At 43.4% G+C, this 24,782-nt stretch overlaps 1 protein-coding gene across 1 annotated transcript in view; it reads right to left on the bottom strand.

The window, feature by feature from the left end:
* FAR2 (fatty acyl-CoA reductase 2) overlaps nt 1–24,572 on the bottom strand; it is a 241,065-nt gene extending 216,493 nt beyond the window's left edge. Inside the window, exon 1 of the mRNA XM_075901421.1 lies at nt 24,392–24,572. The gene's annotated coding sequence lies outside the window, so the exon portion shown is untranslated. The remainder of the gene's footprint in view (nt 1–24,391) is intronic.
* Between the last annotated feature and the right edge of the window lie 210 nt (nt 24,573–24,782).

The raw sequence follows: 24,782 nt of genomic DNA, 5'->3' as shown, positions 1-24,782 counted from the left end.
TCTATCTCTATAGGTCAAAAACAGTTTTGTTTTGCTTTTTTAAGAAAGGGTAATAAAATGCACAGCTTGATTAGAAAGTGCAACTACAGGGAATATTACTAACGGTGAGGATGTTGTTCCATGCTCCCCTATTTTAAGAGTGAAGAGGCAGCTTGTGCACCTCATGTCTGGCAGCAAGAATGTAAAATTCCAGTCCAACATAAATACATTCTTTTCATAGCTGCATGGGCCTATGGTGACAAGAAGAGAAGCTATTTTCTGCCAGCAGACATAAGTGGAATGAGAGGGAGACTCAAGTTTGACTAACTCATTCCTATCAATTCAGTTCTATCAGCCTTTACAATTGCTACGGGAAACAAACCCTGGAACAAGTGTTGTGTCAGACACCAAAACAGAGAATCCAAATGAATAAAATCCCTTTGTCTGGATTCACACACAGCCTAAAAGATATAGCTCTGTAAATGAGTCTCACACACAAACTTTGTTAGCAGAGGCTGTGCTAGTCATGTTCCAGCTGCAAGTCTTTCTTTATTTGCCTTATGTTACCCATTTAGCTCTAGGTATTGATAGTATTTCATGGCAGAATAAGCAAATAGTCTTGATAAATGTCTTCCGATCCATGGTGTGTGTTGTTTCACTGGAGACTGCATGTGTCTTCCCCCTGGATAAATGAGGAATATCTTCAGGTTATATTAACAGTTTATTAACAGCTATTGCTCATAAACCTGTAACTTGTGATTTCTCAGGAGCCCCTTATTAAAAGCTGACTTCTACTTTGAAGTGAATATTATTGTTATTTATTTGCATTGCAAAAGAGCTTAGAGGCTATGGACAAGATTAGGGTCCCATTGGGCTAGCCACTATTCAAACCCACAATAAAACAATCTTTGCATTGAGCATTTTAATGTTTTGCCCTCAGCTTGGTTGAGAGGAAATGTGATTTAAATCCTGAATTTTGTAGAAGGCCTTCCCATCTGCACTCCATTTTAAGTAGCACAAATTGAACACTGAGCTACACTATCGTATGTACTGTACTTTCGAAGAAAAAAAAAGTATAACTATTTCTAGCATGTTCCAAAGCCAACATTTCTTTGACAAGTTGTGTTGCCTCTACTGTCAGTTAAGAGAATTCACTGGCCTTAAAATGGAAAAAAACAATCTGTAGATTTTGCTATTGCTGTTCACGCACATTTAACCCCTTACAACGGATCCCCAAAGCCTCAGTTTCCCAAGTTCTATTACATATTCTCTAGGTTTCTTGATATAGAATAGGTTAGTCTGATTCTAAATAAATCAGAAAAAAAAGATGAAGCACAAAAAATACATGTAATCACCAGTTAACAGATGCTGCTCATCAGCATTTTTTTCAGGAGGAACTGTACCATAAATTATGGAAAATAAATTAGGGTAGAATCAAGCTACGTTACCCCCTCCTCTCCCACAGTATTGCTACCTATGCTAGCGCCTATTTAGAAATTTGTAGCTTGCTTTTGGTGAGGTTCCCCTGGGAAGGACCTTCCAATGTCAGCTGAAACTATTCTCTATGTACTGTACAAATGTTCTCCACACGTAACAGCAAATGTGAGCTCCCAGCTGATGTCTCATGGAACTGCATAGGAAAGACTCAGCTATTTCCTTTTTTTTCTAGTGTAGAAAAGGCAGAGATGAACAGTTGGAGGAAGCCATGAAATAAAAATGCCTTCAAACAGTTCTCTAGATGATCTTAAGCCATGAGCTGTTGCCTACAGTCTCAGAGCACTGAGACTTAGAAAACAATTGCAGAACTCTTGATATGTAGTCCCTAGCTCACTCTCAGGCCTGGTTTTTTTTATTAAAAAAAGATGATAAACATTTCTTATGCTCCTTTGCAATGCCTCTCTGTTTGCTTGCACTCTTTCTGATGACTTAAATTCAGTCTGAGGTACCCATATCAGATCAATCAAATTTCACTAAGCATTGTAGGGAAACACAGAGAGAAAAGCATTACAGTAATTACTTGTTTAACACGTGCCCACTTAACACATTTTCACAAATAGCATGATTTTCTTTTTGGGGAATATATTTCGAATAACGCGACCATCTCCGAAATAACATGAAAATAATCAAGTGGTGGACTATTTCACACGGCAGTATAAGTTGTTGAAAACAGTGGTAATACGCATGAGCGTATGAATACACATGGTCACAGCACTCCTCCGCTCACTCACATGTTTATCTTTGGCTCCATCTACACTGCTGGTTTTTTGCACAAGAATGGCTGTTCTTGGGCAAAAACTTGCAGAGCGTCTACACTGCATGCATGTTCTTGCGCAAGTAAATGTACAGTACAGCGGCGGAAAACCGGGCTTCTTCCAGAAGAGTTATTCCTCTCCACATGAGGAATAAGCCCTCTTGCACAAGAGCTCTTCCACAAGCAGGCAGTGTAGACAGGCAACATGAACTGCTTGCACAATAAACCCCTATGGCTAAAATGGCCATCAGAGCTTTCTTGCGCAAGAGAGAGTCCACACTGCCATGGATGCTCTTGCACAAAAGCACATGGCAGTGTGGACGTGCTCCTGTGGAAAACCTTTTGCACAAGAACTCTTGTGCGAAACCGTTCTTGCGCAAGAAGCCTCCAGTGTAGACATAGTCTTTGTGTTTTAACAAACCGCAGCGACTTGTGTTGCTAGTTATCTTGTGTTGCTAGATACGTAATATTGATGTTGACGACCCAGCACCAACAAAAAATTGACACTGCCACCACTACCACCACAACCTGAAATGCAACCCCCACCTTTTCAATTATTTTGAATGGGAAAATTGACCTCGCATAGCACGTTTTCGCTTAACACGGATATTTTCAGAAATGCATCTATATGTTAAATGAGGAATTACAGTATTGCAAAGACATAATGAATGAATTGATCTTGATTCACTTTCAGAACTTTCTACTGATTCTTAAAGGCAGTGATTGTATGACTTGTTTCTGGATTGTAACTTTTGACACTGGCCCATCAAGTCCTGTAATGCACAATGATAAATGTTAAAAGAGGAAAGTAGCTTTAGTTATTATATGGTAAAATATAGTTATATTACATACTATAAAAGTTTACTTATTAACTCTCATTTACCTTTATATTACTCTGCCATGAATTTGGTTTACTAGAGGGAAAAGGATGTTTGACACAGAACATAAATCTCACTCCATGTGAGTAAGCAGGAATACTTTCTCAATAGACATTTCTCCTGTGATTTTGTTTGAATATAAACTTATGGGGGTGAAAAATAAACCTCATGTTGGAATTATGATAAGTCCCACGAGGGCAGAACTCAGCCTTCATCAACAAACATCCCAGACTTCTCATCTCATGATACAAAGAGAATGAAAGAGTTTGTCTTTAATTCTGCCATGCCAATCTCCGGATATAATAAACAAGCCCTTCATTTTTGTTTGCACCTGTCAAGCCTCAACTGTTGTAGGAATCTATAGGAGGAAGTTGATTAGTTTTAATTCTGTGTCTGGTAACTAATATTATATTCAAATGAAGATCTAGTAGTATTTCTCTGTTACCATTATTGATTACATGCATCTATAAAATGTCAAACATAATAAGCATTTCTGACACACATATGGAAAGTTAAATTACAGAGTACTGTCAGATTCACCTATATTTTCTGGCTATTTTGCACAATTATTTAGCAAGGAAAAAGGCTTTTGAATTTCAGCACGAGTGTGAGGGTAGGGTTCATGTGACAGAAAGTAAGATGAAGTGCTACATGCAGTCCTCTGCACTGATTTGCAAGTTTCAGACTTGCTCCTTTGTTTACAAATATACAGGGGGAAAAGCAACTGGACAAATGAGCATTCATGAAAATAGGAACTTTAATGCCATCCTCCTCATGCTAACAAGGTGCTCTTCTCCATGTTCCCTTCAAAAACCTGGCTTCTGCTACTAGGCAAGGCCAACTGTGTAGCACTGCCCCTTATTAGCCAAAGCCTGAGTTCTCCTGATCGCCTGCCTGCTTTTATCTGCATGTTATCTTACTCTTCTCTATGCAACGTTCCATATCCTTCACCATAAACCATCAAGCCACAATAGTCAGTGCAGAGCTCCACTGTGCATCTGCCATGGAGGAGCACATTACACTCTTACACAAAGCATCACCCTGGTGTGTGCTCTACACTGGACAGAGCCTGACTATCTACAAACAGCCTTATTATTAGAGCATGCACAGATAAAACATTAGTATCCGCATCTGCAAAAACAATCTGTAGGTACCCACAGATATAAAGCAGATATCTGCAAATTTGCAGGTTTCTAAATACAAAATACGTATCCGCACGCACATCCGTAACTGCAATGAGCCATGGATACCTGCAGCTGCAGATACCCACAGATATAAAGCAGATATCCCCAGATCTGCAGGGATCTACTTATTATGCTTTTATGTAAAGCATCAGTATATACTTTCCCCCGAAGGTGACACTATAGGATGGGTTATATCCTGTGCTAAGACCTGCTTAATGCAGAAGAGGAAAGGGGGACCACCAGGAAGCTATTGATTACTTCCTGATTGTCAGGCTACCTCGGCCCCAGCCTTCCAATATGCCAGTGCAGCCTTGGAGCAGCTCTAACTTGCAGCTCTTGACTGTGGTCCCTAAGCTGTGAATTGGCAGAGCATATCTGTGCTTGTTCCCACTATACATGTCCCTCCTTCCCCTGACACATATCCCTAAACCAGAGTGAGAGGGCAACTGACGTAAGAACTAGCTCTGCAGTCTATCAACGTAATGGACAGTTCTTGCCCAAATTTTGGCAGCTCCAATTCTGTTGTGTGATTCAGGAACCTGGCCCAATATGCAAAGTACCTTCCTATGCCTTATGCAGAACAGCACCATATTTCCACCCAGGCAAAGGAAAGGAGTGCAGAGCAATGTTTGCATCAATTAAGGGAAGAAAATAAGGTTGCAAGAAAATTGTGTTACAAATATAGAAAAGAATCAAAATAAAATAGAAAGTAGTTCTTATGGCTACCCAAGAAAGCAGAGTATCAATACCTTTAAAAGTCCACAGACAAAGCAGTGCATCATGCTGTGGTGAAAACTATACTTTTAGGGTTACGAGCATAGTTAAAAACATGAAAGCCCTGCAGATCTAAAGGAAATAGAAGGTATTAAAAAAACTGCCATGACCTGTAAATCTGTTATATACAATTTATTATCAGAAGCAGCACAAAGTCAAGTGCAAGGAATTCCTACTTGAAAGTAGGAATAAGAAATCCTCCGGAAAAGGGCTTATTTTCCGGAGAATCGCGTCTAGACTGGCGCTTTTCTCCGGCTTATCCCCAAGCCGGAAAAAAGCGGCAGCCATGTAAATGCAAATGCTGCGGGGGATATTTAAATATCCCCCGCGGATTTGCAATTCCGACATCTCATTAGCATCCCTTTTCCGGAAAGGGATGCCAATGTAGACGTAGCCTATAGGTGTATGTGTGTTTCCATTACTGATGTCTGATTTGTGTCCATGTATCCTTCATCACAGAGCCTTTTGGGTTTGGCCAATATACATGGCAGAGGGGCTGTGATGACATCTGAAGGCATATATTACAGGATGTGCAGTTGGACGAGCCCCTGATGTTGTGTCTTATGTGGCAAGGCTCTATGATGGTGTCATGTGTATAGATGTGTGGACAGAGTTGGCAATGGGGTTTGTTGCAGGGTAGGTTCCAGGGTGAGTATATCTGAGGTGTGATGTGTGGCTGCTGGAAAGTATTTGCTTTAGGTTAGGGGGTTGTCCGTCAGCAAAGACTGGCCTATCTCCCAAGGGGTGTGAGAGTGAGGGATCATTTTCCAGGATATGATGTAGATTGTTTAAGCTTGAGAGATTTAAGCTTGTGGCTGTAGGAGATGACCAGTTGTGTTCTGTTATTTTCCTTGTTAGCCCAAGGGTGGGTTTTTCAAACACACGCAGCATTGTTCTAACTCTCCCGTCTCTGAAGTGAATATAAAAGTATTGATTTCAACTGAAGCACAATATTTTTATCAACAAAAATAATTAATTCTGGGAACAAACTCCTACGAAAGTGGTGGATTGTCCATATCTTGACATCTTCAAATCCAAAATAGATGCCTTCCTGAAAGATCTGCTTTAGACAAACAAATTATTGGGCTCAATATAGTAATAAAATGTGTGAAATTCTATGGCTGTGTTATGCAGGAGATTAGAATAATTAATTTAGTGGTCCCTGTTCTGGTTTATTATATTTGGCAATAATGGAAGGAACCTAGAGGTTTGTATCCCATAAGATGTTAGCTTTAGCTGTTAGCATGACACTTCAACATTTCAAGTTGTTCTGCACAAGATGGTGTGAGTGGGGATGTTCAGATGTACTTTGTCTTATTTCTATCTGCCGTGCTGAGTTACAGGGTGTGTGATTTTGCTAAAAATAAAAAGTTCCTGTCCTGCAAGAACCTGTGCACATTGAGATACCCAACCATTGACTAATTGTAATAATACTTTCACTGGATCTGATCTTGGGATAAGAATCGGTCAAGCCTCAAAGTAATAAGTGAGAATCTTTTCAGGCTACAGATTTAACACCCTACAGGGACCCTGAGGCATCCACAGGGCTAACCTCCCAACTCAGGATAGGGAAACTCACCTTTGTTAAAATTCTGAAATAAAATGCAGATAACCTCTCCATCAGAATTTGGTGCCTGTTAGAAACATTCACTGGCACTCACCAGGGATGATTTCTTTTCCCCCAGGTGTTCGTCCTCTTTTCTGGTTCTTTGCCTTAAGTATGCTATGTCTGCTTCTCTTTGCAAGAAAGGGAAAGGAATGCTCTCCTTGGGGAGAGTAGTAACACAGACACACATCAAAGTAATCCTCAGCAGCAAAAAGCACGGAGGCTTTGACCAGCAGCTAACACATTGCAGGAAAGGGAAAGTGCTTTTGTACACTGTGCATGGGAGAAAAACAAAAGGGAAGTATGCAAAGAACATTGCTTTTTACTTGAATGTGGCAAAACATCTAATCATAGATGTCTATTTTAAAATATATATCCCACAAATTAAGAGATAAGGTTCCTTATCCTTTTAGACATCATTATGTCCATGTGCATGTACAAGGTAAAGTAAATCTCTATGACCCCTAACCCGTAAGTGGTGGGGAAGCAGTAGGAAAAGGAACAAGGTAATACCTCTAGGGAAAGTTCAAGCATTAAGTATTTATGGGTATGTTTTCGATACTACAAAGTTAATTCGAACTAAAAGACATTAGTTCGAATTAACTTTGATAGGCACTACACATGCAAACCGCTAGTTCGAACTTAATTCAAACTAGCGGTGCGCTTAATTCGACCTAGGTAAACCTCATTCTACGAGGACTAACGCCTAGTTCGAATTAAGGGCTGTGTAGCCACTTAATTCGAACTAGTGGGAGGCTAGCCCTCCCCAGCTTTCCCTGGTTGCCACTCTGGGCACCACCAGGGAAACTCTTCTGCCCCCCACCCAGCCCCGGAGCCCTTAAAGGGGCATGGTCTGGCTACGGTGCCTGTGCCAGGTGCAAGCCTGCCAGCACCCAGCTAGCAGACCCTGCACCTGGCATGGCTCGAGCCGGCCACCCGCTGCCACCCAGCCCTCCGCCTCTTCCTGGGACCAGGCAGGCGGCTCCCGGGAGCCTGCCCAGGTCTGCAAGAGGCGGGCGCCCGCCTGGTCTAGTGCAGACATCGTGGACCTCATCCACGACCTCTGCACTAGGCACAGGAAAGTGGCTGTCTAGGGCAGGATAGCTGCCAGCCTGGCCACCCAGGAGCAGGTTGGCATGAAAGTCTAGGTGGTCCAGTCAGACCCCCGACCCTGAGCACTGAGCTTAGAATGGCCGTACTGGGTCAGACCAAAGGTCCATCTAGCCCAGTAGCCTGTCTGCCGACAGCAGCCAACACTAGATACCCTGGAGGGGATGGACCGAAGACAATGACCAAGCCATTTGTCTCATGCCATCCATCTCCAGCCTTCCACAAACAGAGGCCAGGGACACCATTCCTACCCCCTGGCTAATAGCACTCCATGGACCCAACCTCTATGACTTCATCTCACTTCTCTTTAAACTCTGTTCTAGTTCTAGCCCTCACAGTCTCCTGCAGCAAGGAGTTCCACAGGTTGACTATTTGCTTTGTGAAGAACTTTCTATTGTTAGTTTGAAGCCTGCTACCCATTCATTTCATTTGGTGTCCTCTAGTCCTTCTATTATGGGAACTAATGAAGAACTTTTCTTTATGCACTCTCTCCACACCACTCGTGCTTTTATAGACCTCTATCATATCCCCCCTCAGTCTCCTCTTTTCTAGGCTGAGAAGTCCCAGTCTCTTTAGCCTCTCTTCATATGGGACCTGTTCCAAACCCCTGATCATTTTAGTTGCCCTCCCCTCTCCCACCCTCTCTCTTCCCCTCTCCCACCTCCTTTTCCCAGTCTCCCTGAGTTTTGTTCAATAAAGAGAGTTTCTATTTTTGAACACACGTGTCCTTTATTTTGTACATCAGGAAGGGGGGCTAAGGAGGGGTAAGTGGAAGGAGGTGAGGGAGGAATGGGGTATGAGCCCCCGATGGGGAGGACTGGGCTGGCTCTGCGGTCTCCTCAGGGTGGAAACTCTCCTGAAGCCCCCTGATTGACCCCCCCTCCGGATGGCAGCCTGCGGCAAGTGCAGCCAGGCTGATGGCCGAGTGCTGTGATGTGCCGAGTGTGGGCATTCCGGGCACTCCAAGCCAGGACTGCTTTGGAAGCGGGGAACCCCTGAGAACTGTCTTTCCGGGGTGGGGGTCGGGTCCCTTTAAGCACAGCCCTCGGCTAGCCTGAGACAGCATCTCCACACTCTAAGTCCTAATCTGATGCCCTGCCGGCACTGCTTCTGGCCAGCCTTAACCTCTGTTCAGGGTCCACTCAGTGTGGACATGCTAGTTCGAATTAGCAAAATGCTAATTAGAACTAGTTTTTAAGTCTAGATGCACTAATTCGAATTAGCTTGGTTCGAATTAACTAATTCGAACTAAGTTCGAATTAGTGCTGTAATGTAGACATACCCTATTTGTTACTTGCATGTTTATATTATGCATATCACCTTAATTTAACTAACAAGTAGTGCATTATTATTCCAAAAACAGGTATCAAGTTAGTTGCAAGTCTGGAATATCCAGCATGTTAAAGGGAGCCAGCAACATACAATTTTTATGCTTTACACAGGATTTATTCTTTTAAAGAAATATTGAAGACGCTCTCTAGTGACATGTAGCAGACTTTGCTAGTGTAGCCCAGTGGGGTGCAAAAAGGGGGGGGACACATCCCCCTCAGGGTCAGTAGGTGGCCACTCCGACCCACTACACCACACCCCGTCTATAGTCAAAGAGTCTTCATGTGTCTGCCCTTGTTCTGGGCAGGCCAACAATATATCCCCAAGGGCCATCCTCCAGCCCAACCCTACAGCAAGGAGGGGGTAACAGGCAACTAGACAGTACAGGGAAGCAGCTAGAAGTATAAGCCCTGGTTCAGGGACATACTGTTACAGGTATTCAGCAATAAGACAAGACCCCTAGAGAAGACTCAAGCCAAACCCAGTTCACAACACCTGGAGCTGACAGCATTGTTCCTCCTGCAGCAGTCTTGAATTCCTCATGATTTGTTCAGGGAGACAGACTCATGAGCTTCAGTTTTTATACCATGTAAAGGGAGCAAAGAAAATAAACATCGTTTGGCACATTTGTGCATGGACATGTTTGGTGCACTAGTGCCTTCTTTGAAGTCATATTATCTGGTCCACAAATGGCAGTATACAAAACTTGGAGGAAGACTAATAATCAAAACATGGTCAGTACTGAATTTTATTGCCTGAACTAATGATATCTATTTATCAGAACACAATATACATCTAAAATGGATATATGGATGGTTAAAGGGCATACCAGGTGAAAGGCCTATAAGCTAAAAAATGTAACCATGTCATATTTAGTATGCTGGGAAATGGCCTACTCTTTCAACAGTAACTCCAGAGTAGGAGGTGGCTGTACTTATACCAAAAGTATAATGAATATCATCTGCCATATAGCAAATTCTGCATACAACGTACACACATAACACAATTTACAATTAGAAAAGCCCCACATTTAATTAAGAATTGGCAACTGCAAAAATGATATTGTTGAAACTGTTTAAAACTATAGAGCAGGAAGAGCCACTTGTTCTAAGTTTTATCAAAAAGTGTTACTGCACTCCACTAAGGACAATTCAGATATGGGGTCTGTGAGACTGCACCCTAATTAAGACTCTAATTTAACTAAAATTACATCATGGCACCTCCTTGATTGGGTTCACTCCAGATAAGGATACATTTGGTCACTTGGCAGGTATCCACTCAGTAGGTCATCTCAAAGACAATGTCTACAACAAATGGTATTGGCACGCTCACTACTGGTCTATCCAGCTATGTAGACACTCTTCTCAAACCCTTCGTAACCAATACCCCCAGCTATCTCCGAGACACTACTGACTTCCTAAGGAAACTACAAAACATCGATAACCTCCCCAATAATACCATCCTTGCCACCATGGATGTAGAAGCTCTATATACCAACATCCCACATGAAGACGGATTACAAGCAATTAGAAACACTATCCCAGAGGACACTACTGCCAACCTGATAGCAGACCTATGTAACTTTGTTCTCACCCACAATTATTTCCAGTTTGAGAACAACTTATACCTCCAGATCAGCGGCACAGCCATGGGTACACGCATGGCCCCACAGTATGCTAACATCTTTATGGCTGACCTAGAACAACGTTTCCTCAACTCCCGTCCCCTTTCACCCCTCCTCTACCTACGGTACATCGATGACATCTTTATGATCTGGACACATGGCCAAGAAACACTGGAGATATTCCACAGAGATTTCAACAACCTACACCCCACCATCAACCTCAGCCTGGACCATTCTACACGAGAGATCCACTTCCTGGACACCACCGTACAAATCAACAATGGAAAATTAAACACCACTCTCTACAGAAAACCCACCGACTCATACAGTTACCTACATGCATCCAGCTCCCATCCAGAACACACCACACGATCCATCGTCTATAGCCAAGCCCTTCGATACAACCGCATCTGCTCTAACCCCACTGACAGAGACCAGAAGCTTCAGGATCTCTACCAAGCATTTATAAATCTCAACTACCCACCCAGAGAAATAAAAAAGCAAATTGAAAGAGCCAGACGAATACCTAGAAACCATCTACTTCAAGACAGACCCAAGAAAACCAATAGAACACCACTTGTCATCACCTACAACCCCCAACTTAAACCTGTCCAACACATTATCAATAAACTACAGCCTATATTGGAACAGGATACCATACTCAAAGAGGCTCTGGGAGACAGACCCATAGTCTCCTATAGACAACCACCTAACCTCAAGATGATTCTTACCAACCACCACAGGACATACCACACTAATACCAACCCTGGTACCTTCCCTTGCAACAAACCCCGTTGCCAGCTTTGTCCACATATTCATTCTGCTGATACCATTATTGGACCTAACCAAGTGAGTTATAAGATCAAGAACACATATTCCTGCGCATCCAGAAATATAATCTATGCTATCATGTGCCGAAAGTGTCCGTCTGCTATGTACATTGGACAAACATCTCAGACACTTCGCCAAAGGATTAATGCCCACAAAACAGATATCAGACAAGATCACAAAGAGAAAACAGTTTCTTGCCACTTTAACCAGAAATGACACTCTCTCAATGACTTAGCCACCGGCATTCTGCTACAAAGACCTTTTACATCTGCACTTGAAAGGGAATCCTCTGAACTGTCATTCATGTTAAAATTCGACACTTGCCAACAAGGACTTAACAAGACTTTGAACTTTCTCACCCATTACCAAGACAGTTTCCCCAATTATCACCTGTAATACCATTAACTCACAAACATCCCACTCTCCCTACCTTTAATATCAGCAATTCACAGACACTTACCTTCCTTCCTCCCCCTTCCAACCCCCCGCATCTCCCTTCTGTTCTGCAATGTGATTTGTCCTTTTCATATTTGTTCATTTTTTTTAATTGTATCCTTTGGTATATATGGTTGTGACTACTTTCTTCCACTATTTGATCTGAGGAAGTGGGTCTGGCCCACGAAAGCTCATCATCTAATAAACCATCTTGTTAGTCTTTAAAGTGCTACATTGTCCTGCATTTTGTTTCAACTACCCCAGACTAACACGGCTACATTTCTATCACTATTCTACAACAAATGCATCCGTGTACCTCCTCTGGAAGTCTATCACTCAATGGGGGAAATTCCACTGATGGTCTGTTGCTCTGAAAAGGGGTATCAGTACATTGGTGAAAAAGAGATGTCTGAGGTGGACAAACTGCAGTGTGACCAGAGGAAGGTACCAACCAAATCCATCATTGTCATTGGAAGCCTACCAGGTTAATCAAGTGGAGTGTCTATAAGAAAGGTGATGTATAGTGAAGTTGGCCAGTATGGCAATTACCAAATAGAGCAAAGTATTTTAAAGTCAGTTGAAGTATAAGGTCACACAGTTTATTTATTTATTTTTTTTGGTATAACTCAGACACTTTTAGATACATTCTAATGGGGCAGGTGGCACTTCTCTCAGGCATCTACCAGGGTACGTAAAGCACAGATTTTAACCATACAGTGAGGCCCTACATTTACATAAGATTAATTAGCAATCACCTTATCAAGTGGGGAGGACATGTAGCCCAATGGATCAGCTTACCTCTATTATATTCATGGCTTTGCACTATATTCTGCTTCACTGTATTCAGCAACAATGCAAGGAACCTACTAGTTTGTATCCTTTATGAGGCTTGAAGCCTACAAATTTTGGCACTTAGTAACTTACTTTGTTTTGTGTACTATTACTTATAACCACATAAATGCATGGGGAGCAGAGGTACTAGTGCTTGGGATGCATAGAGCAACCAAACTATTAGGCACAGCTGTGCCTAACTGTAATTTTATAACACTAAGCCCTGGTCTACACTAAGGAGTTATTTCAAAATAACTCCCCTTATTTCAAAATAACAAGCAGAGTGTCAAACACTATCAAGCCGATTATTTCGAAATAACGGGCTGGTTATTTCAAAACAATAACTTCTTCTTTCCATGAGGAATAACCTTGTGGCCAGGGGGGAGGGGGGGGGGGAAGGGCCAGTGTGCATCTTCTGGAACAGGCATGAATTCTGGAAGATGTGGGCATCGTGTGCCTTCCCCAACCAGCCGACAGTAATGTCCGTGAACCATCCCCTGTGGTCCACCAGGACCTCAAGCACCATAAAGAAGATTCACTTTCTGATTATATAGTCCAAGGGATGGTGGTCAGGGGCCAGATTAAGGATGTATGTGCCGTCTATTGTCCCCCATTCCTGTAGTTGGGGAAGCCCATGGCAGCAAAGCCATCCACGATGGTGTCAATATTCCCCAGAGTGATGACCCTTCACAGCGAGATGGTATTAATGGCCTTGACTACCTAAAGGTGCATGGCAAGTGGTTGCTGCTCGACGTGGTGAGCTTCCATAGTGCAATGACAACATGCTTCTGCAGGGGGATGGCAGGTTGCAGTTGGGTGTCCTGTCACCTGAGGGCAGGGGCGAGCCACTCACAAAGCTCTAGGAAGGTGGCCTTCTGCATGTGGAAGTTGTGGAGCCACAACTGCAGGATGATGCAGTCCCACTAGTCTGAATTGGTCTCTCTCCACTAGAAACGGCATTCAATGGTGTTCAGGGGATTGAGAATCAGTTGCTGCAGCAGGAGCTTCAGGACCTGGGTGAAGGTTCCTCCGATTCAGGCTGGTTGTCATGGTGCTGAAGCAGCACGTGGGTAGTCTGGATGAACTGCACCTTGAGGCGCAGCATGAGGCCCATGAGCCTGGCACTGAATTGCAGCAGCTCTGGCTCCATGCTGTGAGTTCTGCGGAATCCGCAAGGGCAATCAGAATGCACAGCATGCGTTTCGTGTCCCACGAGGGGGGAGGCAGTGGAGAAGTGGCTTGTGAGACATGGCTGTAGAGAGGAGCCCCCATAAGGACATGTCTCAGCTAGCCTCAGCAAACAGCCACAGGAAGTGTCCATCCTCCTGGTGCCCTCCCTGGACTTTAAATCCGATGCAAGCTCCAATCAGTGTGGATGTGGTATTTTGAATAATTCTGAGCTATTTCGGTGCTGCCTTGTAATGTGGATGTGCTATTTTGAAATTATTATTTCAGGAGTTATTATTTCAAAATAAAGTATTTTGAAATAATTCCCCAGTGTAGACATGCCCTCAGAGGGCACAAGTGACATCTTCACACCCGGTAGCTTGATACTCCTTCATCACAATACCAGGTGCTGATTAGAGCCCTAGCCATGCAGCAGTAAGATCACTGGAGACTTCAGACAGGTTGAATTCCTTGAGCAGCCATAATACGGCTGTTTGCAGCTTCCATATTTGCTCATAATAAATGCCAGCAGACATGAAAGATGGCAAGCTGTAAGTGTAAACAAAGAAGATCAATGGCAAACTTTTAAAAGAATAGGGCTGGTGCAGGAGCGACAATGTGAAGTAATATTAAAGGTGGAATGGTATCAAGAAGGTCAGAGAAGTGGGAGAAGATCAGATTAACATACAGGGCTACGTTTCAATTGGTTGCTGTTTTGCACTGCTTTGGAGCCAGCCCTGGAAATCATCATGTACCAAAAAGCAGAAGTTTTCAAACTTGGGGTCTCATCTTATAAGAGAAAGCCACTAGGTGGCCATGAGATGCTTTGTTTACCTGAGCAGCCACTGGTAACTCTCAGTGGCTGTGTTTTGCCATTCCAGGCCAATGATAGCTGCAGGAAGTGGTGGCCCAGACTGCATTGCTTTCTGCAGCTCCCATTGGCCAGGAACAGCATACCATGGCCGCTGGGAGCAGCCATGCTTGGGGACGCACAGATTTTAAAAGTGCCTCATGGTCAGCTTCTGATTTACCCTTACAAGCTGCAACCCAACATTTGAAAACCTCTGCCATAAAGCAATGATTAAGCTCTTCATATCTTTCCAGCCCAAATTAAGAATAAGCAGACATAATAACTAACATTACTCTGCTCTCCTGAAATGCTTATCACCTTAGAATCTCAAATTGCTTTTTAAATGTGAATGATGTAAGCCTCAAAGAGATGGCATGAGATACTATGCTGTAGGAAATTAGTATTATTCCCTTTCTACAGAACTACGTCCAGTTCTCCACTACAGAAAGGGTGTGGACACAGAGACAGTCCAGTGGAGGGCAACCAAAATGATCAGGAGGCTGGAGCACATGATCTATGAGGAGAGGCTGAGGGAGTTGGGTCTGTTTAGTCTGCAGAAGAGAAGAGTGAGGGGGAATTTGATAGCAGCCTTCAACTTCCTGCAAGGAGGTTCCAAAGAGGATGGAGAAAGGCTGTTCTCAGTGGTGACAGATGGCAGAACAAGGAGCCATGGTCTCAAGTTAGAGTGGGAAAGGTCTAGGTTGGATATTAGGAGAAACTATTTCCCTAGGAGGGTGGTGAAGCACTGGAATGGGCTAACCAGGGAGATGGTGGAACCTCCATCCCTAGAGGTTTTTACGTCTCGGCTTGACAAAGCCCTGGCTGGTTGATTTAGTTGGGATTGGTCCTGCCTTGGGCAGTGGGCTGGACTTGATGACCTCTGAGGTTTCTTCCAGCCCTAGGAGTCTATGTGAATCTGAGGCAAAAAGCCGCTTAATAACGGGCACAAAGTAAGTCTATGCCAGAACCAGGAACAGATTCCACATCTCATGACTCCACCTCTGTGCTTTAACCATAGCACCTTGCTTTTCTTCCTGTTACATAGATATTTGTAATATAAGTATTCTTTCCCTAAGGATTTACTATTGAGGTCCTAACATGAGGTGGGTTAGATTATTTAATAGATGACCTAAAATCCATTTCTGCTGATAGTCAAGGAGAGATATAAGTGTGAGCATTCCATTGATTTGTTACCTATCTCAAAATGTGGATATTTATCCAAGCCTGTATGGTTTAGATATCTGACAAAAACGATCACAAGAATTCCAATAGTATCACACATGGAGTTTCACACATATCACGTAACTTTGAAAAACCTAGAAAAAAAACCCAAAATTTAAATTTCATTTGGTTTCTGAGGCCAAATTTTCATTTAATGGGAACTAGCTTTCCCATCAGTATATAAAAAACTATCCAGCATCTGAGTGATGCTGTTAACAGAGGACACCTAGTGGTGTTTCCGAGGAAGTGATCTATCTACTTTCGACCTTGCCTGGCTGTTTTAGGTAATCAATAATATTCATAATGTAGCTTAGCTGATGATTTCCTTCTATTTCCCAAAGTTTAGGAGACAACAGAGGCATTGTACATGTACAGGAAATCTTAACACACTCCACATCTGTAACCCCAAGGATTGCAGCAACACAATAGTAAGATGGAACATTTGAGCTATGTTAGCACAGTAGTGTAACATTTTGAAAAATGAGGTTTCATTTTATTTATACTTATTGAAACATTAAAAATAAAACATAGATTTCATCCCTTTTCTCACTTTATGAGGGAAATATGCAATTAGTAAAATTCCAAATAAGGTCTATTGCACAGGAGAACAAAGTCTTAATCGCAGAATTAAGAAGTGCCAACATATATAGTTAGACCAAACTATGCATTTTCCAAGAAAAGCATATGCATTGGGTATATTAAACAATTAAGTCTACAAAATTGCACAAATGTTAATGATAAAGAGAAAAAATATAACCATAAAGTTAGCCATACTCTACAATGTACAATTGTTCTATGGTCACCTTTCAGAGATGACCAAGAAAGATTAAGCACACAAACACATGTAGACGGAAGGAGATGAAGGGGGAAAAGAGAAAGAGAGAAAGAAATTAAACAAAAGCAGAGAGAAAATCAAGAGGATAAGTCACGAAATGTGTATTCATTGTTAATGCTTCCAGAATGGATACATGTGCACAAATGATGCTTAGGGATTCCTGAAAGAGGCTGGACAAAAGGCACAAAAGGCAGGGTTTGTGGAAATTTATAATAATAAAGAAAAAGGAAGAAGATGACAGAGAAGTAGTGGTAGTAGCTAGTTTAGACTATCACAATATACCTGATTAGGGACTAGACCTGTGGTTCCCTACCTGTGGTCTGCAGACCCCTGGTGGTCTACTGTGGTACTGCAGATAATTTAAAAGAAAGGACTGGGCCCACCTACTTTTCTTTTCCTTTTCTTTTTTTTTTTCCTCCCCCAGGGCTCTGTGCCCACCAAGAGTAGAGAGCTGGGGCAGGAGCTGCCTTCAAGGGCGGAATTTCGGGGGGGGGGGGGAAGGGGAGCAGCCGTGCGCTCCAGGACACAGCTTGCTTTTTATCCTGTTTGCCAGATCCCAAGAGTGAGGGGAAAGTGCTTGCAATCCATTCATGCCTCTCACAAAGGCATGCATGGAATGCAAGCACTTTCCCCTCACTCCCTTAGGGTCCCCAGAACGGGGTGAAACACAAGCCGTGTCCTGGAGCACACAGCTGCTGCCCTCGCTACCCTCCCAAAATTCTGCCCTTGTGCCGTATCCTTTGTGGATGGGCAGGGGACAGAGGGGGTGGGAGCTGAGGAAGCAGCATGGGCTAAGGGAAATACTGGCTGCCACTTCCCACCTTGACCCAGACTGGTGAAGGCAGGGACTGTGGAGCCCGTCAGCTTCCGTCTGCAAGACACTCCATGTGGCTAAAATGTCCCAGTGCAGCAGCAGTTTGCCCTGCTGGGCTGGAAGAGACCCTGGGAAGAGCTGAAGACTCTTATCAGGTGGCTCAACACATAGTCAGGACAGGAAAGCCAAACACCATTGGAGAGGAATTGATATTACCCACAGCAAAGGAGATGGTGAGTGCACTTCTCAGAGATAAGGCTGGCAAACAGATTGGTTTAATTTCTCTCTCAAACACAGTTTGGCGCAGAATTGATGAAATGGCTCAGAATTTTAAGGAGCAACTGACTGAGAGGGTATGGAAAAGTCACTTCTATTCTTTGCAAATTGATGAGCCAATGGATATCGCAAACCATTCAAACCTCCTGTCAGTCATCATATATGAATACAATGGAGAAGTTCAAGAGAACTTTCTCTTTTGCAAATCTTTGCCCAATGCACAACCGGTGAGGCTATTTTTGATGTGTTGTGTGATTTCATAAGGGAGCGTGATATTGACTGGCCGAAATGTGAGGAGATCAGTACTGATGGGGCTCGTGCAATGACCGGCCAGTACGCTGAAGGAGTCACTTGAGTTAAAGCAGGGGCACCATTAGCTACATTCATACACTGCAGCATTCACAGGGAAGCACTAGCTGCTTAAAAAAAAAAAAAAAACCTGTTGACCTAAGGACGGTTTTGGATGAGTCAGTGAATATCGTCAATTTCATCAAGCCCTGTCCATTGAATTCAAGACTATTTGCTGCTTTGTGTGACGTGATGGGCAGTGATCGTAGGCAACTTCTTCACAGAGAAGTTTGCTGGCTTTCCAGAGGAAAGGTGCTCTCGCCCTGTTTGAATTGTGTGATGAAGTGGGGATTTTTTTTTGATGGACCATCATTCTGAGCTTTCCCATCACCTCACTGAGTTTCCTTGCCTAGCTAAATTGGCTTACTTAGCCGATATCTTCAGCTACCTAAATGGGCTTAATCTAAGTCTACAGGGAAAAGCTGTGACCATCTTTCATGTCCATGACCAAATTGATGCTATGATCAAGAAATTGGGCTGTGGACATCTCGACTTCATCAGTCCAACTATGATTCTTTCCCAAATCTGTCTGATTTTTTGGCCAGCTCATAAATGCAACTCACAAATAATGTAAAATGTGAAATCAGAGCACATATGCAAAATCGCCAAGTACAGCCTCGTGAGTACTTTCCTGTTACCAACATGAACAACAACTGAATCAGAAACCCATTTGTGGGCTTTGCTACTGACATAAGCACAAGTTTGACACCCCAAGAACAAGACAATCTTGCTGAACTAACATGTGACAACTCGTTGAAGCTTGTTGTCAGACAAAAGCCCTTGACTGACTTTTGGCTATGAGTTGTTACTGAGTATCCAGAACTTTCTTACAAGGCTGCAAAATACTTGATGTCTTTTCCAACAACTTACATTGTAAGACTGCATTTTCCTCACTGGTGGCATTAAAATTGAAGTACCCGAGCTGACTGAATGTGAAATCAGATCATCAATCCAACCAGACATCCGCACTCTGTCATCCGCTCTACAGCACCAGCCACCTCATTAAGGAAGTAAAGTACAGGGTGTCCACACTGAAATGTAACAACTTTGAAGCATTATAATTTTTTATGTAGGAATGTGAGAATGTTGAATCGTGTGCAGATACCACATTGTGTATCTAAGTTTCTGTCCTTATGTTTTTCCATGTTTCAGATTGAAACCTGCAATGTTAGACAATGTGTGGTGGGAAATTAAGGACTGGTGAGACATAATCGGTGCTACGAATGGCGCACATGTTGAACGTGTACTCAATAATGTGAACCCATATGCCAAATGTAACTTAAGCATATTATCTATGAGTTGTGTACATTTCATTGTTTCATTTCAATGTGGAAACTCAGTATTGTCTTTCAATACTACTTTATTTTGTTTAGATAACATGAACTATTACACATTTCAAATGATTATCAAGTAATGGAATGTTTTTTTAACAGTGAAAGTAATTAATTACGGGAACAATTTACTCAGGCTGTGTCTAGAGTGGAAGATGAAAAGAGTTAGTAGTTACAGCACTGTTCACAGAGTGCTGGAGGGAAACCACTGTTGTATATCGCACCTTATTTCCAGTCTGATTTTATCTAGCTTAGCCCTCCAGTCACTGATTCATGCCATACCTTTTCCTATTTGTTTGAAGAGCCTATTATCAAATATTTGTTCCCCATCTAGGCACTTAGGCTGTCGACAGAAAGATGTAGATTAGCAGGGCTTGACAAACGTTGGCGAAAACCGCTTGCCAGCCCCATAACGCTCATGCGCAAGAGCCGCATTGCGCATGTGCACGCCGCGACTGAACGGAGCGCGTGGCTGAAATCTAGTTTGTCAAGCCCTGTAGATTAGGCATGTAGAAATTGCTAATGAAGCAGGGATTTAACTATCCTTCATTTCATTAGCATAAACATGGCCGCCTTTTTGAAAAATAAACCCTTTTTCGAAAGATCCTGTAAACCTCATTTTTTGAGCTACCAAGGCAAATGTCTTATGGAGGTGTATGTAGTTACCCGAGGATGCAGGAGGGGATAGAAATGGTCTAGGCAGTGCTGAGGGTTGGTTGCCCTGACCCCACCCCATCTGCCTGAGGCCCCGCCCCTTCCAGAGGTCAGAACCATCACCCACATATTGTTCAGGGGCCCATGGAAGCTGTTGGCTCCTAGCTCCACTCCCAAACTTACTATGTGACATTGGGCAAGGTAATTAATCTCATTTCCTCCATCTGCAAGTATAACCACACTTAGCCATGTAAGCACTCTGTGGTGCTTGGATTCTTCCTCTTCCCACCATGTTGACAGTAAAACGGACATGTGAGTGTGGCCCTTGCGCTAGCTGTATGCTAATGCTGAATCACTGATAGTGGTCTTGCTGTGCCGTTTAGCAAGCTTGCCCCTAAACATTCTAGTGTGTGCAGTGTGGGCACGATTCACTGGAAGAGCTTATTTGCAATGGACCAAAGCCTACTGAAGTCAGGGAATGCTTTATAATGATTTCCATTGGGTTGGATCTAACCCTGTATTTGCAATCATTAAGTAAACAGTATATCCACTAAGACGACTAGGCTTTCATATACATCAGTAGGAATTTAGAGGTACTAGCTGATAATGTAAACATATAGAAAATAAGGAAAAAATTAAAAATTAGATATAAAGGCTACATGAAGTTCAAAGTGATTCTCTCAGTTTGTGCCCAAATCTGTGCGGATGGAAAATTGCGAGCACGCGCACACACACACACACACACACACACACACACAGAATTCATGTGATTTTTTTCAGCTGGGACACTGAATAAAGTTTTACAGAGCTGAAGAAGAGAATTGCATAAGCTCGAGAGTTTGTCTCACCAATCAAAGTTGGTCCAATAAAAAAAAATATTACCTCACCCACCTTTTCTCTCTAATATCCTGGGACCAACATGACTACCATAACATTGCCTACAACCAATAAGATGTCTGTTTTACTGATCTGTTTTCCCCAGTGTCTATCTTGTGAGGTGCCTGTGCACTTTTATTTATATAGTTATTGGACCAGGAAAACTACCCATTTTTCTTCAGAAAATATTTCGAGCTTCCTTGCTGTTTCACCTCTAAATTGAAAGCATTGCACAGAAAGAATTCTGGGAACTTTATTTAACACCCTGCCTTCACAGATTCCTTTTTTGCAGCAAATGCTACTGCACTCACTGGGGTTCAAACTATGTAATTGTAGTACTCCTTTTATTGACCTGAGGTTTATGTAAGACATTCAATAATCTGACAGGGAAAAATTCCTGACTCTCATCAGCTAGAGCAGTGGTCTCCAATCAGTCAATCCAGATCTACTAATAGATCTTGGAGCCTCTGACAGGTGATCCTGAGTGGTTTTGCCAAGAGGCTATCAAGTGCAGGCACTTCAACTGCCCCTCCCACCACTGCTGCACATCTCCTGCTCTTTGCCTTGGAGCTCCCCTCCTCCCCAGGAGCCTCCTGCATGAGGTTCAGAGCAGGGAAGGGAGAGGAGGGGGTGCTGATGTCAGGGTGTCCCCTCTTCCACCCTGTATTCTGTCTCCACAGAATGGGGTGGGAGGCACAACAGGGTTTGGGATAGAGAGAGTTTGCTGGCTGCTTTTGAAAGTGGTGCAGGGCCAGGGCAGGGGTGAGCCTGCCTTAGCCCCACTATTTCAGCTCTGAACACCTGCTCCAGTCATGAACCTCCTCCTGCACCCAAGCCTCTTCCCTAGCCCTGAGCCCTGGACCCAAACTCCCTTACAGAGCCTGTACCCCAAACCCTCTTGTGCACCCCAACTCCCTACCCCAGTCTCAGCTCAAAGCCCTTCACACTCCAAATCCCTTAGCCCAAGACCAGAGCCTGTGTCCCAACCCTCTGCCCCAGCCTGGTGAAAGGAGGAAGAAAGAGGGAGGGAGAGAGGATGGAGTGAGTAGTGGGAAGGCCTCCAAGAAGGGGCACAAAGGAGGCGGGGCCAAGATGTTTTGGGTTTGAGGTAGATCCTGGATTACACTTAAATTCAAAAAAGCGATCTTGTGCTTAAAAAGGTTGGAGACCAGTGCACTAGAGCCTTAATGGTGAGAAACTTTCTTTGACTAATCTTGTGCAAGCAAGTCTCAATATTTCCCCATCTCTTTCCTGGTGAAATGTCTCCCACACATTTAGTTGACACAATAATTTCAGTTCCAGGAGCTAAGACAACTTGTCAACCTCCTGCAAGACATTAGTTTTCCTATCTGCAAAGGGAATTACCACTGATCATAAGTGCAGAAATATTTTTAAGCAGCAGTAACTGCTTTATTAGAATCAATAAATTCTAACCTGAGAACAAACTCATTCTTTATTTCTACTACCCAGACCTGTTGTTTAAGCTTTAGGGGGCTAATTTTTAAGACCAATGTCCTCTATTTTGGGATTGGTGCTTCTGCTCTAGTTACTATCTTCAGTCACTAATTAAGCCAATTTTTGGAACCCTGAATCTCTGGCCTTCTTAACAAGTCTGGTCTAATTACCATTACATCTAAACCAGTATCTAAAATCCCTCTGCATTCTGCACTCCCCACTTCATGTATAATTGCCAGTTCTCCATCATGGTTACTCAATTACCCAGATTTGCACAAGCACATTGAGGCTGTGACATGCACCCCTAAGATTTGCTCCGTTAGCTTCATTTCCTGAATTGTGTGAGGGAACCTTCTTAAGCTCCTGTGACCCTCTCCACTAACCTGGTCAATTCTGCCGCAATGCCAGCATTTAAGTGAGCCAGGCTCTATTCTCCCCATCACTGCTAGAAGGTTGTGTTTTCATGCATCTTCTCAACTGCGCTACAAGCTCAGTCACCTGATCAAACTCTCCTTTTCCTCCACTTGCATTGCATGTCGATGGGTTCTCACGGGACTCAGCTTCCCCCTTCCTCATAAATGGCAGCCATGCTCTCTGCTGAACTGCAGCAAGGAGACTCTCCTCAGTGAGGGTTTCCACTCTGTATGGTGCAAGTCTGGTCACTTCCTGCAGTTTCAGCTGCATGTCTGTAGCCTGCTGGGTGTCAGAAATGTCACCAGCTGGGCTTAAATGTCTGGACTGGTAAAAGGGTAAGCCAATGAAACCAGCCTCTGCAGATCTTCTGTCAGCTCTAGTGGGATCTCCCTTTTTTGTCTCCAGCTGGCCTGCAGCTGAGCCCTAGCCAGCTCTGGCAGTTAGCTCCAATCACATGTCCAAAGCTTGCAATAAATCTTTATAGCTCTGTCTCTTTTCTTGGAGCAAAATCAGCAGCACAGCGAGGGACACTCCACCTGGTTAAATGCCAGAAAATGTCCCCTATCTGCTTCTCCCCAGCTTTTTATTGGGCATATTATGTCAACCAGTGTTAAATAAACTTTCTAAGGAGTTTTCTCTTAAATACACTGGGCTTCCACATGATCCTTGTGAGGATGGCTTGGTTAATCCCTTCTAAGAAAAGAAATGGGAGTGCAATATTTTTGAAAGGTACTGGTTGCTAGGGTGGGCTGCAAGTCCAAAAATCTCCTTTCCAGTTTTATTAATCCTTTTTTCCAGCTCAACTCTGTTTGCCAGTTGAAGATCAACTAAGGATTTTTTGGGTCTTCATTATCTCTTGTCATCATTTCATATTTAACATCTTGATCTTGTTCTCCAAGATCAGCCTGAATGCTTTGTAGCTGCTGATCCAACAAAGTCTTTATCTCCAGCTGCTTGAATAAAATCTTTCCCTCCCGTGCAGCCTGATTAAATTGAATTTTTTCAATGTAGACTCATTGGGCAGGAGCTTTCCCTCCAGCACTGGCTGACTAGCATGGACTGCAGGAAACATCACATCAACTTGCTCCATTGCTCCATGTTAACTCACCTCGATTACCAGCTCAGCATCTCCTCTCAGAACTTCTCTTATCCACATGGAACACCAGCTGTTACTCTTTTCCTCCCCTTCCCCCCCCCCCCCCACAGCAAAGGTAAACACCTGGGTCATTGTGGACAATGGCATAGGGAAGATCTGGGATTGATGACTAACCAGAGTTGGAGGAACCATAAGATAGATACTGGATGAAAAATTAATTACCTTTTATTGTTTACTGCCGAATAGTTGATGAGCCCTGGAACCAGCTTCACAAGAAACGGGGCTGCTCACCCACAACTGCCATGTGGTTCCACAAACATTGCAATCAGCATCCCCAAGTGCCTTTCCGTTTTGTTACCATGGCTAACAGCCCCCACCTTTCTTCTTCATATGCTAGACACTTGGAGTCAGCAATCGAAAGACTCAATTTGGCCAAGCAGAGCCAAGGATTCTGTAGTGGGAAATTCCTCCCACTTTGATTGCCGCAGAGTCAGCCACTCCCTCAGTCTTCTCTGGGATTGTCTGTGTAAGAGCTGGAGCTCTTCCTGCTGTCTCTGTTTCCATACCCTAGGGGTCAGGCTTGCTATTCTGCCACTGATTTCTCCATAATTAC

This window comes from Pelodiscus sinensis, chromosome 1 (assembly GCF_049634645.1).
Source record: "Pelodiscus sinensis isolate JC-2024 chromosome 1, ASM4963464v1, whole genome shotgun sequence".
In the NCBI taxonomy this organism is placed as follows: Eukaryota; Metazoa; Chordata; order Testudines; family Trionychidae; genus Pelodiscus; species Pelodiscus sinensis.
This window is presented reverse-complemented; position numbering and strand designations above follow the sequence as displayed.